The 15,766-nt window shown below is 36.3% G+C and overlaps 1 pseudogene; it reads right to left on the reverse strand.

Annotated features, from left to right (window-relative positions):
• Positions 1-1,674: 1,674 nt before the first annotated feature.
• On the reverse strand, positions 1,675-13,007 carry LOC132279037 (transcription factor ICE1-like; annotated as a pseudogene).
• Positions 13,008-15,766: the final 2,759 nt, after the last annotated feature.

A 15,766-nucleotide genomic window follows, 5' to 3' on the forward strand; every position in this document is an offset into this window, starting at 1 on the left:
TAGGGCACATATATCGCCAGGGATGTGTAGCTGGATATAGTGTAGTTGTGTGCCCCGGTAGGTCTAGGTACTCATGCCCACTATATGTGCGTTTTACATGTTGCCTACTATTCAGGTTGAGGCAACCCTATAGTCTAGTGAGGTTTCTTTAGTGTGTATTTATATATATATACGGACTACTAGTTATTGTTGGATTGACTAGGATGTATACGTGTATCGAATCTCTACTTGAACTCTAGTAGAGTAGAACTTGTTTGTGGGCCTGACCCACCATTATTTTTCAGGTGTTCATCAGGAGTAGAGGTTGTTCGTGCTGAGCAGGGATCAGTCTACTTTATTCTCCCGATTCTACTTAGGAGATTTGTTTATGTTTCAGCTTTCAGTTTTGGTTTTCCAAGGGTCCACATAGTATGGATTCCCGAGTTGTATATTTTGGAGGATCAGTTGTATCAGAAGAGTTTATCAATTAATGAAAATTTATTCTGAGGTTTTATTATTGGATTATCCTTTTAGTTTCTTTTCAGCATTTTTATTTATTCTTTTGTACTTTGTGTTAATTTATTGACGATTTGTTTTCGATATCTTCGGGTATTCGGGCGTGGGCCTGGCCAACCTGCATTCGAAAATCCGAGGGTATCACAACCATCTCAGTCTAGTTGTGGGCGTTTATCCATTTATCCAAAAGTTTAAGCTATTTGGGTAGTGCTGCATAGCTACCCATTTATACCCCTTTTTATATTCCAACCGGATCTGATATGGAACAAGTAGCCTTTGTAACATTTTTCCCCACCCGAACTCGCAACGCCCTTGTTGTGGTTAGGCCACCCTGCTTACCGGGGTGGGTAAACCAGGATGCCTCCGGGTTAGCGCTTGGCGTGACACCGGATCAAGAATTGGATCTGATTCTGATATCAACTGTAACGGGTGGATGCTTGCTTATTTACTAAAAACTTAAGTTATTGGGTAGTGCTGCATACCCACCTATTTATACCACTTTTACTTTCTATACGGATCCGATGTGGGACAAGTACCCTTTGTAACACTAGTCTAATAACTGGCTATACAGAGTGTAGAATATCCCTTGCTGGCTGATTGTTATAAGGGTACTTGTCCCACATCGGATTCGAATAGGAAGTGGAATGAGTATAAATAGGTAGGTATGTTACACTACCCAACAGTTTAAATTTTTAGATAAATGAATAAGCACCTACCGTTACAGTTGGTATCAAAGTCACACCCAGTCATTGATCCAATGTTATGCCAAGCGCACTGCTGGAGGCGTCCAGGTAAGCCCACCCAGATAGGGAGGGTGGCCCAACCACAACGAGGATGCTACGAGTTCGGGTTGAAGAAGAAGAAGAAGAATATTTAGGTTGGTTCCCCAAAGTTCCTGCCATTACTCAGGTACACGATACACACAAAGAAATTCAGAAAACATAAATTATTTCAATGCTGAAGATCGATAATACTCAATGGTTCCCGTTTTTCTCTACATCATATACAGAGTATTAAAGAAACTAAATTAATGGCTTACACATCTTGATGAAAATTTTCTTAATTAATTTGGTCTTATAGGATCAATTCATATTTAGGCAAAGCTGGTGGTTCCTATCACATCACTGGAAAAAACAAAAATTACTTTCGAACCTCTCTCCAAATCTTCGAGCTAGCTAGCTACATCACACCACGGAACCCAACGGAATCCAGAAGTACTGCTTTGATTTGTTCAGGCAGCACGTCATGGCCTTCCCCATATTGCTGTATAGCAACAAAGACTCCATCTATAAATCTCACTCTATAAAACCTAAAACTATTAAACCCATTACAAAAGAAAATTAGAAAATAAAACATGCCTTTCCTTTGTCATAATTCGTGATAACTGTGAAACAAGAGTTACGCGGGGTGCGGATTTGAAGAAGGTCAAGTGTTCATGATACACAACACTCCGAGATAATAAGAACAATGCTCTAAAAAGGTTGAGAGGTAGTGAGAATAGTTAGGAAGGGTTTTGGAAGGTTCGGAACAAGTTTTTACATTCTGTCCATCTTGAACTGGTTCAAGATTTAACAAACAGGTTCAACATCATCAGAATTGCAAAATTTCAACACTGGTTATCTTGAACCAGTTCAAGAGGGTTGAACCGGTTCAAGAAGTCCTGGATGCATCAGGTTTCCAAGTTTCCTTCTTTTGATGTTTTCTTTTTTATCCTAGCTTCCTTCTAAGTCCTATGCACGAAATTTATCATATTTTCTGAGGGATTAGGACTTTCAAAACTCTATATAAACCATGTCATATACATTGGTTTGTTCATGGCTTTAGGGAAAATCAATTATATATTTTGAGAAAGCTTTTAGAGAGAGAAAATTACATAAAATCAAATCTGATTATTTTAAATTTATTTTTCAGAGCACACATATATATTCATGATTGATTTAGTTGTGTTGTTCTCTATCTCATTGAAATTGGAGCTGTATTGAAAATTCAGAGATTCCAGATGATCAGCAGGATTTAATTCTTCTACAGTCGAGTTCAGATCTTGAAGAATAGAAGTAAACGCAGTCACACTTTGAAAGGGTTGGAGCATTCGAGGAGTGTTGTTTGATCTACCTGCTACTCTTCTATAAATATCAAGTATAAGCCTGGAACAAGTTGCTGTTGGACAGGGAGTCGCAAAGCCAGAGGATCGTTAGCGGTTATGTGGTGTAGAACGATAGGGTGTGAGCCAGAGTCAAAGTTCGGTATACTTTGTTTCAAACATAGTGGATTGGTTTACTTTGGACTGCACAGTCCACGAGATTTATTCCATAACAGTTGATGTATTTTATCAACAGGGGTTTCCTCACTAAAATCTTGGTGCGATCTCTCTAACTCTAACTTGCTTTACTTTACATATATTTATGATTGTGGATGTTTAAATTGATCATATAATTTAATGAATCATAAATTGAGCAAGTTGACTTAATAATCAGATCTAGGTCATTAAAGGAATTAATCACAATTAAAATCAACTGTTTGTTTCCGCACCTCGCGTAACTCTTGTTTCACAATTTGGTATCAAAGCTCGTTACTCGATATACAGAGTATATCATATTTGTTGATTTATTGTTGATTTTTGCATCACGTCTGAAAATTCATCTGTTGATGCTTTACCTCCTATTTTTGATTCTATCACAAGTATACAAATTGAGTGGTCCAAGTTTAAAAAGGATTTTGAAAATCTATTAGAGAAATTGAATCGTGCAGAACTTGATATAGATATTTATAAGTTAGAAGTTTCTGTCTCTAATAAGAATTTGGAAGAATTTGGCCATAAGAATTTGAATCTTCTTCATAAAATTGATTTTCTGGAAAAGGAGCTTAAGAAGATAAATTTGTTTAATAAATCACTGGAACTTAAAATTGATAATTTGTGTAATGAATTTGTTAAATCAAAACAGTCTTTTCAGAGAGTTGATATTGACACTTGCAAAATTGATAAGTTGAAAGGAGTGGTTGAGAATATAAGGAGTTACAAAGATTTGGCATCAACTTTAAAGGATTTGTATTCTCAAAAATCAAAAGATATTTTTGTAAAAGTTGAAACCAAGCCTTGTGTTATTTCTAATTCTTCTAAACTTATTTCAACATGTCATTTTTGTGGTGAACATGGACATATCAACTATAAGTGTCAGAAAAGAAAAATTAAACTAGGAACGAAATTAAAAATCTAGAGAGTTCAAATTTGAGGAAGAAGAGGATTAGGACTGTTAAACCTTGTGACACTTTGCCTAGAACAATAAGGAAATCATTGCATAATGAATCTAAAATTGTTTGGGTAAAGAAAGAGTATTTTAAGTGTCTTGCCATGCACACTGCACTTAGAGCACTTGGTCCATGTGGTTGGTATTTTCATAGTGGTTGCTCTAGGCATATGACAGGGGATAGAACATTGTTTACCACTTTTAAGGAATGCTCAGTTGGTACTGTTACTTTTGGTGATGGTAAGGCTTCTACTGTAAGTGGTAAAGGTAATATCAAATTTCTAGAAATTAGGGAGTTAAAAAATGTTATATATGTTAAAGGTTTAGCTGCTAATCTGTTGAGTATTAGTCAAATCTGTGATGAGGAATTTCAAGTCAATTTTATTCAACAATGGTGTTTTGTAACTAATGAAAAATATGAATGCATCTTGAAAGGAACTAGAACTTCTGATAATTGCTATGTTATGTTTTCAGATCCTTCATTAATGTGTTTTTCTGTAGTTACCGATGAGGCAGTTTTATGGCATAAAAGGCTTAGACATGTGAATTTTAATGATTTATTGAATTTGTCTAACAATGATCTTGTTCGAAGTTTGCCTAAATTGAAGATACCTAAGAATGAAATATGTGGTCCATGTCAGTTAGGAAAACAAACTAGAGTGTCACATAAGAGACTTATTCATAAAGTCACTTCTCGACTTTTAGAATTGATTCATATGGATTTGATGGGTCGCATAACACCTAATAGCATTGGTGGAAAAAGATATATGCTTGTTATGGTTGATGATTTTTTTAGATTTACTTTTGTTGCATATTTGAGAGAAAAATCTAATACTTTTGTGAATTTCAGGTCTATTTGCCAACTTATTCAAAATGAGAAGGGATATCGAATTAATCGGATTAAGAGCGACAATGGAGGTGACTTCGAACCTAAGGAGTTTATTGAATATTGTGATAAGAATGGCATTAAGCATGAATTTTCAGCACCTAAAACACTACAACAGAATGGTGTAGTGGAAAGGAAAAATAGGACTATCGCAGGAATGGCTCGTACTATGCTTCAGGAGAATAAGATTGCAAGTCACTTTTGGGCTAAATCGGTACGTACTGCTTGTCTTATCCTAAATAGAGTTTATCTTAAGCCTGGAACTAACAACACTTCATATGAATTGTGATATAATAGAAAGCCTACTGTTAAATACTTTAGAATCTTTAGAAGTAAATGTTATATCCTTAGAGATAGGGAACACTTGGGAAAAATTGATTCTAGAAGTGATGAAGCTGTGTTGTTGGGTTATTCACAAACAAGTCGGGCTTATAAGGTTTTTAATCTTAGAACCAGAATGGTCATGGAGTCTATAAATGTGGTTTTTGATGATACAAAATCTAAGATAACCTCGTCTCAACTTAATGAAGAAGAAACTAATTTTGAAATTGCAGGAGAAACAAAAGAACCTATAATTCATGAGGAAGAAAGAGTTGAGAATTTAGGTGGAGAAGGTGAAAAGGTTGAAGAAGATGAGGATGGGGAATTAGAGGTCACCACTGATGAACCTATAGGAATTCCTGCACCATCTTTAGATATTCCCACATCTAGCAGTTCTAGAGTTAGATTGAGTCATCCAATTGACAATGTGATAGGTCTATGGGATAAGCATGGTACTAGAAGTACAGTCCGTGATGATATAGGACACTCATGCATTCTAGATGATATAGTACACTCATGTCACATGGCTCAGTTTAAACCTAAGAATGTTGATGAAACTCTTCAAAATTCTGATTGGCTTGTGGCTATGTAAGAAGAATTGCTTCAATTTGTGAACTAAATCACTCATGAATATATATGTGTGCTCTCAAAAATAAATTCAGAATAATCAGATTTGATTTTCTGAATTTTTCTCCCTCTAATGGCTTTCTCAAAATATATAATTGATTTTCCCTAAAGTCATAAATAAACTAATGTTTATGACATGGTTTATATAGAGTTTTGAAAGTCCTAATCCCTCATAAAATATGATAAATTTCGTGCATAGGACTTGGAAGGAAGTTGGGATCAAAAAGGAAACATCAAAAGAAGGAAACTTAGAAACCTGATGCATCCAGGACTTCTTGAACCGATTCAGCCATCTTGAACCGGTTTAAGATGGCCAATAAGGAATCCCACGGATTCTTGAATCGGTTCAAGATGATCAGTCTTGAAATTTTGCAATTCTGATGATGTTGAACCTATTCGTTAAATCTTGAACCAGTTCAAGATGGACAGAATGTAAAAACTTGTTCTGAATCTTCCAAAACCTTTCCTAACTATTATCACTACCTCTTAACCTTCTTAAAGCATTGTTCTCATTATCTCGGAGTGTAGTATATCATGAACACTTGACCTTCTTCAAATCCGCATCCGATCTTCAATATTTGAATTTTTGCATAAAATAAAAAAAAAAAAAAACTCGATCAGACTTGTTTTGACATCGAAATTAGCCAATTACAAAATATATATCTCACAATCTCCCCCTTTGGTAATTTCGTGACAAAACCCTAAAAACAATTTAGCAATCTACTTAAGCAAGAAAGTAAATTACAATAATTGTTAAAGGAAATAAAACTGCAAAAATTTTCCTGAATCTCATGAAGCTTCAACACTTGTAGCAACCTGTAATCTGCACATTAGCTCAAACACAACTACCCGTGAAGTTTAATCGAGAAAATAAATATAAGCATAAAATAGCAAAGCTAATAATGCCTGAATATCAATGCAATATAATGCAATGAACAGTGGTTCTCCCCTTCAATGCAAAAAGTTCTCCCCTTAATGCAAACAGTTTCTCTCCCCCTGAATGATAAGACTCTAAACTGATCTTCCCCTTTTTGTCACAAAATAACAAAGGAAGAAATATCCTAGAAGTAGGAAGTAACCAACCATATAAATCTTGTAAATTAAAAGCAATGAGAATGTAGACTCCACAAGATTATATGTATAAACAGAAATAACCAAGATCAATTCAATGAAGTTCCACAAACTTAGTAAATGTAGTAAAATCACCACCAAGTTCCAAAAACATATGATCTGTCAATTGTTCAGATGTCAGATAATAAATCAATAATATTACATATCCTTAGAAATTAAATAATCAACATGTGCAAAAGACATATTATTTTTTTTTATCTCTCTTTGTGCTCAATTTTTCTTTTAGCACATTGGCGGCTTTCACGCTTATGGGCAGCCAGCTCTTTCCCTTATTCCCATTTGTTTCGAGTCATGGTAACTTTTGGACAAATCTCAAAGGTAGCCTTTTCCATCTCACCTTTTTCAAAGCAGCAAATTTTTTCCTTTCTTTTTCAAAAACTTTTTCATTCCAAGCTGTTTTTCAATTTTCTTTTCTTTTCACTCTGTTGGTCTAAAACACATAAATCAAGTTTAAATTCCAAGACAATGATCAATCATATCAACATTATCTTTGACCAAAACAATGACATCAAACATAAGTAAATATATAATTAATGATTCATTTACTATACGAAATAAGTAAGCAAAACCAATTTCATCAAATCATAGCCATTGTATGCTTTCCACAGATAATCCATGTGTCATTAAACTCCTTTTGTTCAATATACTAAATTAATATGGTTTGCTTAACTTCCCAAAAACATAATCTAGACTCTCAAGATATGCATATAAATTGATCATATAATTTAATCAATCATAAATTGAGCAAGTTGACCTAATAATCAGATCTAGGTTATTAAAGGAGTTATTAATTTATGATTAATTAAATTTTATGATCAATTTAAACATCCACAATCACAAATATATGTAAAGTAAAGCAAGTTATAATTAGAGAGATTGCACTAGGATTTTAGCGAGGAAATCCCAGTTGCTAAAATACGTCAATTGTTATAGGAAAAATCTCGTGGACTATGCAATCCAAAGTAAACCAATCCACTATGTTTGAAACAAAGTATACCGAACTTTGACTCTGGCTCACACCCTATAGTTCGACACCACACCAACCGTTGACGATCCCCTGGCTTTGCGACTCCCCGTCCAATAGCAACTTGACCTCAGGCTTATGCTTGATATTTGTAGAAGAGTATCAAATAGATGAGACAACACTCCTCGAATGCTCCAACCCTTTTAAAGTGTGACTGCGTTTACTTCTGTTCTTCAAGATCTGAACTCAATTGTAGAAGAATTAAATCCTGCTGATCATTTGGAATCTCTGAATTTTCAATACAGCTCCAATTTCGATGAGATAGAGAACAACATAACTAAATCACTCATGAATATATATATGTGCTCTCAAAAATAAATTCAGAATAATCAGATTTGATTTTCTGAATTTTTTTCTCTCTAAAGGCTTTTTCAAAATATAGAATTGATTTTCCCTAAAGCCATGAATAAACCAATATGACATGGTTTATATAGAGTTTTGAAAGTCCTAATCCCTCAAAAAATATGATAAATTTCGTGCATAGGACTTGGAAGGAAGTTAAGATAAAAAAGGAAACATCAAAAGAAGGAAACTTGGAAACCTGATGCATCCAGGACTTCTTGAACCGGTTTAGCCATCTTGAACTGGTTCAAGATGGCCAGTAAGGAATCCCACGGATTCTTGAACCGGTTCAAGATGACCAGTCTTGAAATTTTGTAATTCTAATGATGTTGAACCTGTTCGTTAAATCTTGAACTAGTTCAAGATGGACAGAATGTAAAAACCTGTTCCGAACCTTCCAAAACCCTTCCTAACTGTTCTCACTACCTCTCAACCTTCTCAGAGCATTGTTCTCATTATCTCGGAGTGTAGTATATCATGAACACTTGACTTTCTTCAAATCCGCATCCGATCTTCAATATTTAAATTTTTACATAAAAAAAAAAACTCAATCGGACTTATTTTGACATCGAAATTAGACAATTATAAATTATATATCTCACAATAACCACATTGGAAAACATGCCTACAGAATCAATAATACAAACTTCTCCCTTTGTTTGTCTTTTTACTCCATTTGCAACTCAATTCTAGTTTGTTTGTCAGACAAACCTGATGGTATATACTCCTGTTTATAGTTTTAGATTTACTCATTATCATATTTCAATCAATGGCAACCTTTTTCTAATACAAAGAAAGGGGTGACCGAGAGGTAATCTCAGTCTCCATATGGTCACAGATATAGTGAAAAAGAAAAGAACAATGACGCATGCATGGGAAATCACCCAGCACAAGTTCTTAAAATTGTTCTCTACTCAAAGGTAATTTGGTCATTCATTCTGCACTTTGGATAGAAAACCAATGAGGCATAAACATCATATCAATACTTGTTATCTTTGTCTTGCCAATTGTGAATCACTGGATCACTTATTCTTCCAATGTCAGTACTCAAAGGTAATTTGGTCATTCATTCAGCACTCAATTGGGCTTTACATCCAACCTTCTTGTTGGAGAGATTTGATCCTTTGGTGCTCTTCAAACTAGAGTTCTAAGGGATTCTTGGTCTATAAATTATTGCTTTCTACTGCTGTCTATTTCCTTTGGATGGAGAGAAATAATAGAGCTTTCAGAAACTCATCCTCATCCCCAAACACTATCATCTGTCAGATTAAGAAAACAATCAGAGGGAGACTGGCTTCAATCAAGCTGAAGAAAGCAGCTGACCAGAGTAATCTTAACAGGATTGAAGACTTGCAGAAACTCTTCATGGAGGGTTGCAGCTTAGCCTATGCCCAGGCTCTTATCACTGATTAGCTGTTGTTGTTCTAAGTTGGAGATTTGTTGAGCTGACATCTGCTTAGCTTCTGTGGATAGGGTGGTTTGGATTGGTCTACATGTTAGCTTTGGTTTTGCTTCTGTATGTTGTTTGTATTTCTCCTGCCAAGCTTTAGCTTGTTAGCTTTGGTTTTCTTCTGTATGTTGCAGCTTGGTGTCCCCGGCTTTGGGGCTGATTGGTACATTCTTTCATCTTATAAAAGCTTACCTTAAAAAAAAAAAAAAAAATTGTTCTCTAGCTAGTTGTATGTATGAGCCCCGCAAATACAGTTGTGTGAAAAAGATCCAGATGCTCCGCATCAAGAGCAGATTAAATTTATATCAGTGCAACTGATTTCATATATGTTAATTTTTTTAAGGGCACGATACAATTTTCACAGAAGCAAATAGATTAATAGCATGAAAAATAATGATAAAAAGTAGGAACTTACCTCAGCTCGGAATACATCCAAAGCAAACCCATTGAGACAGCTGATGACAACTTGCTGAATATCCAGCCCAAGATTGTCTAGAGCCCTCATAATGGAGAGCAACAGTCCTGGTCTACAAGCACAAAACATGTGGATGTTGACAGCCCTGCCTTCTCTCACCCTTACCTCCACCTACAAAACGCAGAAAACTAAAAATTTAAGAGAACAAGCGAGGAGTTCTTTGGATCGTCACAAAACCCAACTTTGAGACATAAAAGAATACAAAAAAGAGATGAAGTATCCAACCATAGAACAAACATATGCTCATTCTATGATCAATATATGAGATCCATCATATATTGAGTGGCAACATCGTATGGACCAGAGTGTTGGGGGCGTTGAGACACAAACACGACACATCCATATAGCGGAAATGAGGATACTACATTGGATGATAGGAGTCAGTAAAAGAGATAAAATAAATAACAAATGTGAGGGAAATGTTACATATAGCGCCTATAAATGATAAAATTACCGAAAGTAGACTTAGGTGGTGATGATGCAACTATAAAAAGAGTTAAGAGTTGTTTGTGTAAAAGGTAAGCGACATAGAATAGAGGCCAAGTGGGATGAAGTAATTAAAAACGACTTGAAAACTCTAAATTTAAGAGAAGTCATGGTATATAATAGGAAAGAATGAAAAAAGAGAGTTCATGTGGCTGACCCATCTCTATGGGATAAAAACAACAACGATGATGACCATATACACAATAAAACCAATTTCATATGTGAAATACTCAATGTAGGGAACATTCATTGGGGGATCCAATTCATGAGCCTTCCTATATATGCATGAAAAAAATGAGCCCGTGGACCACATTATTCATCAAAGCATTAAACTACAAGTCATTCATCAGTATTGGGTTAGACAATTTACCGCCGGAGTGTTGGTAAATCACCTTCATGTAGAAAATAGCGAAACATAAAAATGTATTCCTATCAGTTTACCACCAAAAACTTAAGAATCCAAATCTGCATTAAAAAAATGTTATAATTTTAATATTGAGCACCTACACCCATAGGGCCATATTGGTTCCTTTGTTTTTAAGGTCACGAATCATGATGCTGACACCAAACTGTGACTCAATGATGCTAATAAGTTGTGACAGATTGGAAAGACATACATAAGTTATAACTAAAAATGTCCAAAGTGCATAAGCATCAATTAACACAGAAACTTAAATATGCCAAATTAAAACCTAAGGCAAAACTAGAAGACAGGAACTCATATAACAGAAACAATCAACAGGACAAAAAAAGTTTTATTTTTCCCTTTTAGGCTAAAACAAAAGGAAATAAGCATGAACTCAGCAAAGCCAGAAATTTCATATTATTTTCCAAGCAGCAAGATGAATGAAATGTACCCTTGTAGGTTGGCTTTTAGGGCTCGGTAACGAGCTTGGACATTGTTCTTCCTTGACGCGATAAGGAAGTGTGGATGGAAGTTTGTCGTAGGCGTCAGCAAAGAGCCTGCTGGGGTCGCCTCCAGTTCATTATGAAGATCGTTAATTCTTTGTAGAAGCTCCTTGAAGTACTCAATGGCATACCCAAGTATTGAAGCTCTATCCATCTACATATATAAAGAGAACAGTCATATATGTGCATTATGAATATCTCTATTCAAGTGAAGATGGTTTGACAAAGGTCTAAAAGCTCCAAAATTATGACTACAGAACTCGATGCAGTTTTTAGTTCAAGATGGTTTAAATTCTTAGTAAAGCTACAACAGATTTGCCATGAAAACGTTAATTTCTTGCTTAATAATAATAATTTCTTGGCATTTTAAAGAAAAGAAAGAAGAAAAGAAAATGATATTATAGTCTTACCTTAAGGAATTTGGGAATCTCACTGGGTGTGTTTTCCCTTTCTTCCTATTTTCCTTCATTTTGTATTAATTTCTCATAAGAAATGATTTCAACTAAATTGTAACGAATTTTACAAATAACATCAAGGAAGTTAAGGAACAGAGGAATGAAGGCTAGTGGTACTTGTGAGGGGAAATGACAAGAATAATTAGAGTATAAAAATAAATGGGAACTCATTTTTTTTTTTATAAGTGCGTGCATAAATATAGAAGGTTAATTTCTAAAGAAGATGAAGAAGAAAAAAAACACACATTATATGAAAAGAAAGACCAGCAAAAGAAGTTTTGTAATAGAAGAATTCAAAAAATTAACCATGCTGATCTTAGGGACAACAGAGCGAAGCATGTAAAGCCTATGGTTGAGCTTCTTCCTCCGATGCCTCTCAGCCATCAAATTTTTTGCTGGAAGTCCTTTCTTCTTCCCTTGTGATCTCCAACCGTAACTGTGCTGTTTGCAACTGAGTTATTTCCACCATTAATACAAATACTCCCAATCTCATCCATCTTATTATTCTCAGGAGGCTTATCAGAATCATAATTCAGACCTGAAACATCAATACTCGCTTCCTCAACTTCATCGGCCTCATTGTTTCTCTTCATCTTCTTCTCCGATTCTCCATCATCATCTCTCTTTCCCCAATTCCCATCAATCCCCATTGAAGTCGAACCCACCAAAAGCCCCAAATTCCCAAATTTGTTGGCTCCACCAGAATTCTGCCTCGACGCGGCTCTTTTCTGAAATGAGTGTGGGCTGTGCTCCAACCGGTGGTAAAACCTCAAGTGGCCTCAAAAACTTAGACCTGTTCATAATCAGAGCATCCCCGGACCCCTCGAAACCAGTCGGAGGAGCAAACGTGCCGCAAATGGCGTTGTTGTTGTCAATCATCGGCAGCAAACGGTTGGTCGGAAACTCAGAGTTGGAATTCAACTCCGGAGTGGTCATGTGAGTTTGGGAACTCAAACTATTGAAACCCATCAAAACAGGGGAATTTGAGCTCTGATTTGCAAGAAAATTAGCGTCACAGCCCAAATCGAAGCCATTGTCAAAAGGGTTGTTGCAAACAACATTAAAGAGTGAAGAGAAACAAGTGGAAAAAAACGACTGTATATGTGATGGGTTGAGGGTGAATGCCGCCTGTGACGGAGAACAGGAGGAGGACGATTCCATTGGTTGTTGTAGACACTAAAATTTTATTGCGTTTTGGTTTTGACAAATGGACCCATGAAATATGGAATATGGGGTTAATGTTTAATTAAGTTATTTAATTGGACCAAGCTTGCTCCACTTAAATTATTCAATTAGTCCAGATAATTTTTCCTAATAAAATATATTTGTAATAATTATATTTAAGGATAATTATCATAATATAATCTGCGCGGCCTAGTTATAATTTTATCTTTATCAGGAGATGACACGTGTCATCATTCTATTAATCCAAGAAGCCTATAAATAGAGGCCTGAAGGAAGAAGGAGAGTAAACAAATTCAGAATTTAGAAGTCCAGAAATCCAGAGACTTAGAAATCCAGAGACTTAGAAGTCAAAGACACAAATTCAGAATCCAAACCCAAAAACGAAGAACATCAAGCACATCCAAAGACGTATCGTTCTTCATCAAATTCCACGGTGATCAACAACAAGTACATCCAAAGACGTGCCATTCTTCATCCAAATTCCACGGTGATTCAAGATCAAGCTCGTGCAGCCCTTGGATCCAACCAACCAAAAATGAGATCGAATCAAAGGACCTTTCTTTTTATAAAGAATATTACAAAGAATTGTACTCCATCATCATCAATTAATAAGATATTGTATTTGCTCCTATTTTGTTTCATATTTGCAGACTTACAAAATTTGTGTGTACAAATTTCTGGCAAGCCCGGTGGGTTATCCTTTGCCTCTCAGCTCTTTCTCCTACCATCAAGTTTATTTTCTATTAGATTCTATGGCTCCCCCTAAAACTTAGATAGACAAAAAAGCCCAAAAGAACACCATTACTGCAAAGGTCGACGCCAAAGCCACCATGAAAAGTGGCACGAAGGCCAAAAACGCATCAAGTGATGGAAGTACCTCGGGCGGCCCTGTAACATGGAGCAAATTCCAGGCGATCGCGTTATCCAGACGTCAGCAAGACTTGGTGCAAGCTAATCCTGCGAAGCTGACGAATGTGAAAACGCAACAGTCAAGAACCTTGACGTTGTTATAGAGGAGGTTCCGCCACCAGATTCACTTCATTCTATCTCTGATGCTCACTCTGGTGTCGGTTCACCCCCAGAGTCACCATGTTAGACTTCGGAGCAATCAATTACTTCAAAGAACGTTGACTCTCAAGGCCTATCATACTCAGATGTGGTCGCTGCTATGATGACTGGAGCTGCCATGATGGAAGAACAACTATCAACTATGTCTCATGCCATTGAGAACCTCACAAAGACTGTTGAAGAAAATGACTTGCAAATCACTACACTGATGAACAAATTGGAAGTTCAAACCTTCGATGAATCACCAGTACAATCTGGGCATCCTACAGCTTCCACAGCATCGCCAATTGGGAATCGTGCAACTTTCACCACCACCGTCTGGGAATCCTATAACTTCCACAGCAATGCCGACGGAGAATCCTAATTCTACCGCTCATGGAGGACCCTAAATAGACGCCGGTGACAGAATAGGCGGCTAGTTAGAACCAGACGTCGGTGACAGAATAGGCAATTAGTCAAACCAATCATGCTTCTTTAATCTCTTCATTATCTGTCGAACAATTGCAAGATATGATAACGAATACAATCCGAGCCCAATACGGAGGCGTCTCACAGAATACTCTCATGTACTCAAAGCCCTATATAAAGAAAATCGATAGTATGAGGATACATATAGGATACCAACCTCTGAAGATTCAATAATTTGACGGAAAAGGCAACCCCAAGCAACACATTGCCTATTTTGTTGAAAATTACAACAATGCTGGAACTGATGGGGGCTTACTAGTTAAACAGTTTGTCCGCTCCCTTAAAGGAAACGCGTTCGAGTGGTATACCGACCTAAAGTCAGAATCAATTGATAGTTGGGACCAAATGGAACGAGAATTCTTGAACAGGTTCTATAGCACTCGTCGTACTGTTGGTATGATAGAATTGACTAACATGAAACAATGGAAGGATAAGCCTGTAATCGACTACATTAATCGGTGGCAAGCACTCAGTCTAGACTGCAAGGATTGATTGTCAGAAATCTCTGCTGTAGAGATGTGTATGCAGGGAATGCATTGGGGCCTTCTCTACATTCTTCAAGTCATAAAACCTCGCACATTTGAAGAATTGGCTACGCGTGCTCATGACATGGAAATCAGTATGAAATCCCATGACGAGAAAGGTCCCGTGGCCATAGAACCACACAAGGATAAGAAAGACTGGAAGAAGAGCGACAAGTTGTTAAAGAACACTGCTAAAGAATCCATGACTATCTCAACTACCCTAGTCAAGATATCTGTTAAAGATAACAAGAAAGATAATAAAAAGTCTCGCCAGTTTCAAGAGGGGGAAAAACAACGTCCTACACTAAAGGAATTAGAAAAGAAAGAATAACCATTTCTCAATTCCGATGTTCTTGGCATATTGGAATGCTTACTCAAAAGTAAAATTATAGAACTCCCTGAAAGCAAACGCCCTCAAGAGATGGGACGTGTCAACGACCCAAAATACTGCAAATATCATCGTATTATCAGTCATCCAATTGAGAAGTGTTTTATCTTCAAGTAGGTGGTGATGAATTTGGCAAAACAAGGAAAAATCTTGTTGGACATAGATGAAGTTGTAACTTCAAATCATATTACTACTACTTTGATAACCTCTGTCGTGGGAAGTGCTTGTTCCCAACCTTTAACTTCTGAGGTATATTGCACAACCATCCAGTTTGGCTCATTGGAACC

This window comes from Cornus florida, unplaced genomic scaffold, assembly GCF_030987335.1.
Source record: "Cornus florida cultivar Cherokee Brave unplaced genomic scaffold, ASM3098733v1 CherokeeBrave_3.0.0_Hap2_Chr10, whole genome shotgun sequence".
Lineage (NCBI taxonomy): Eukaryota > Viridiplantae > Streptophyta > Magnoliopsida > Cornales > Cornaceae > Cornus > Cornus florida.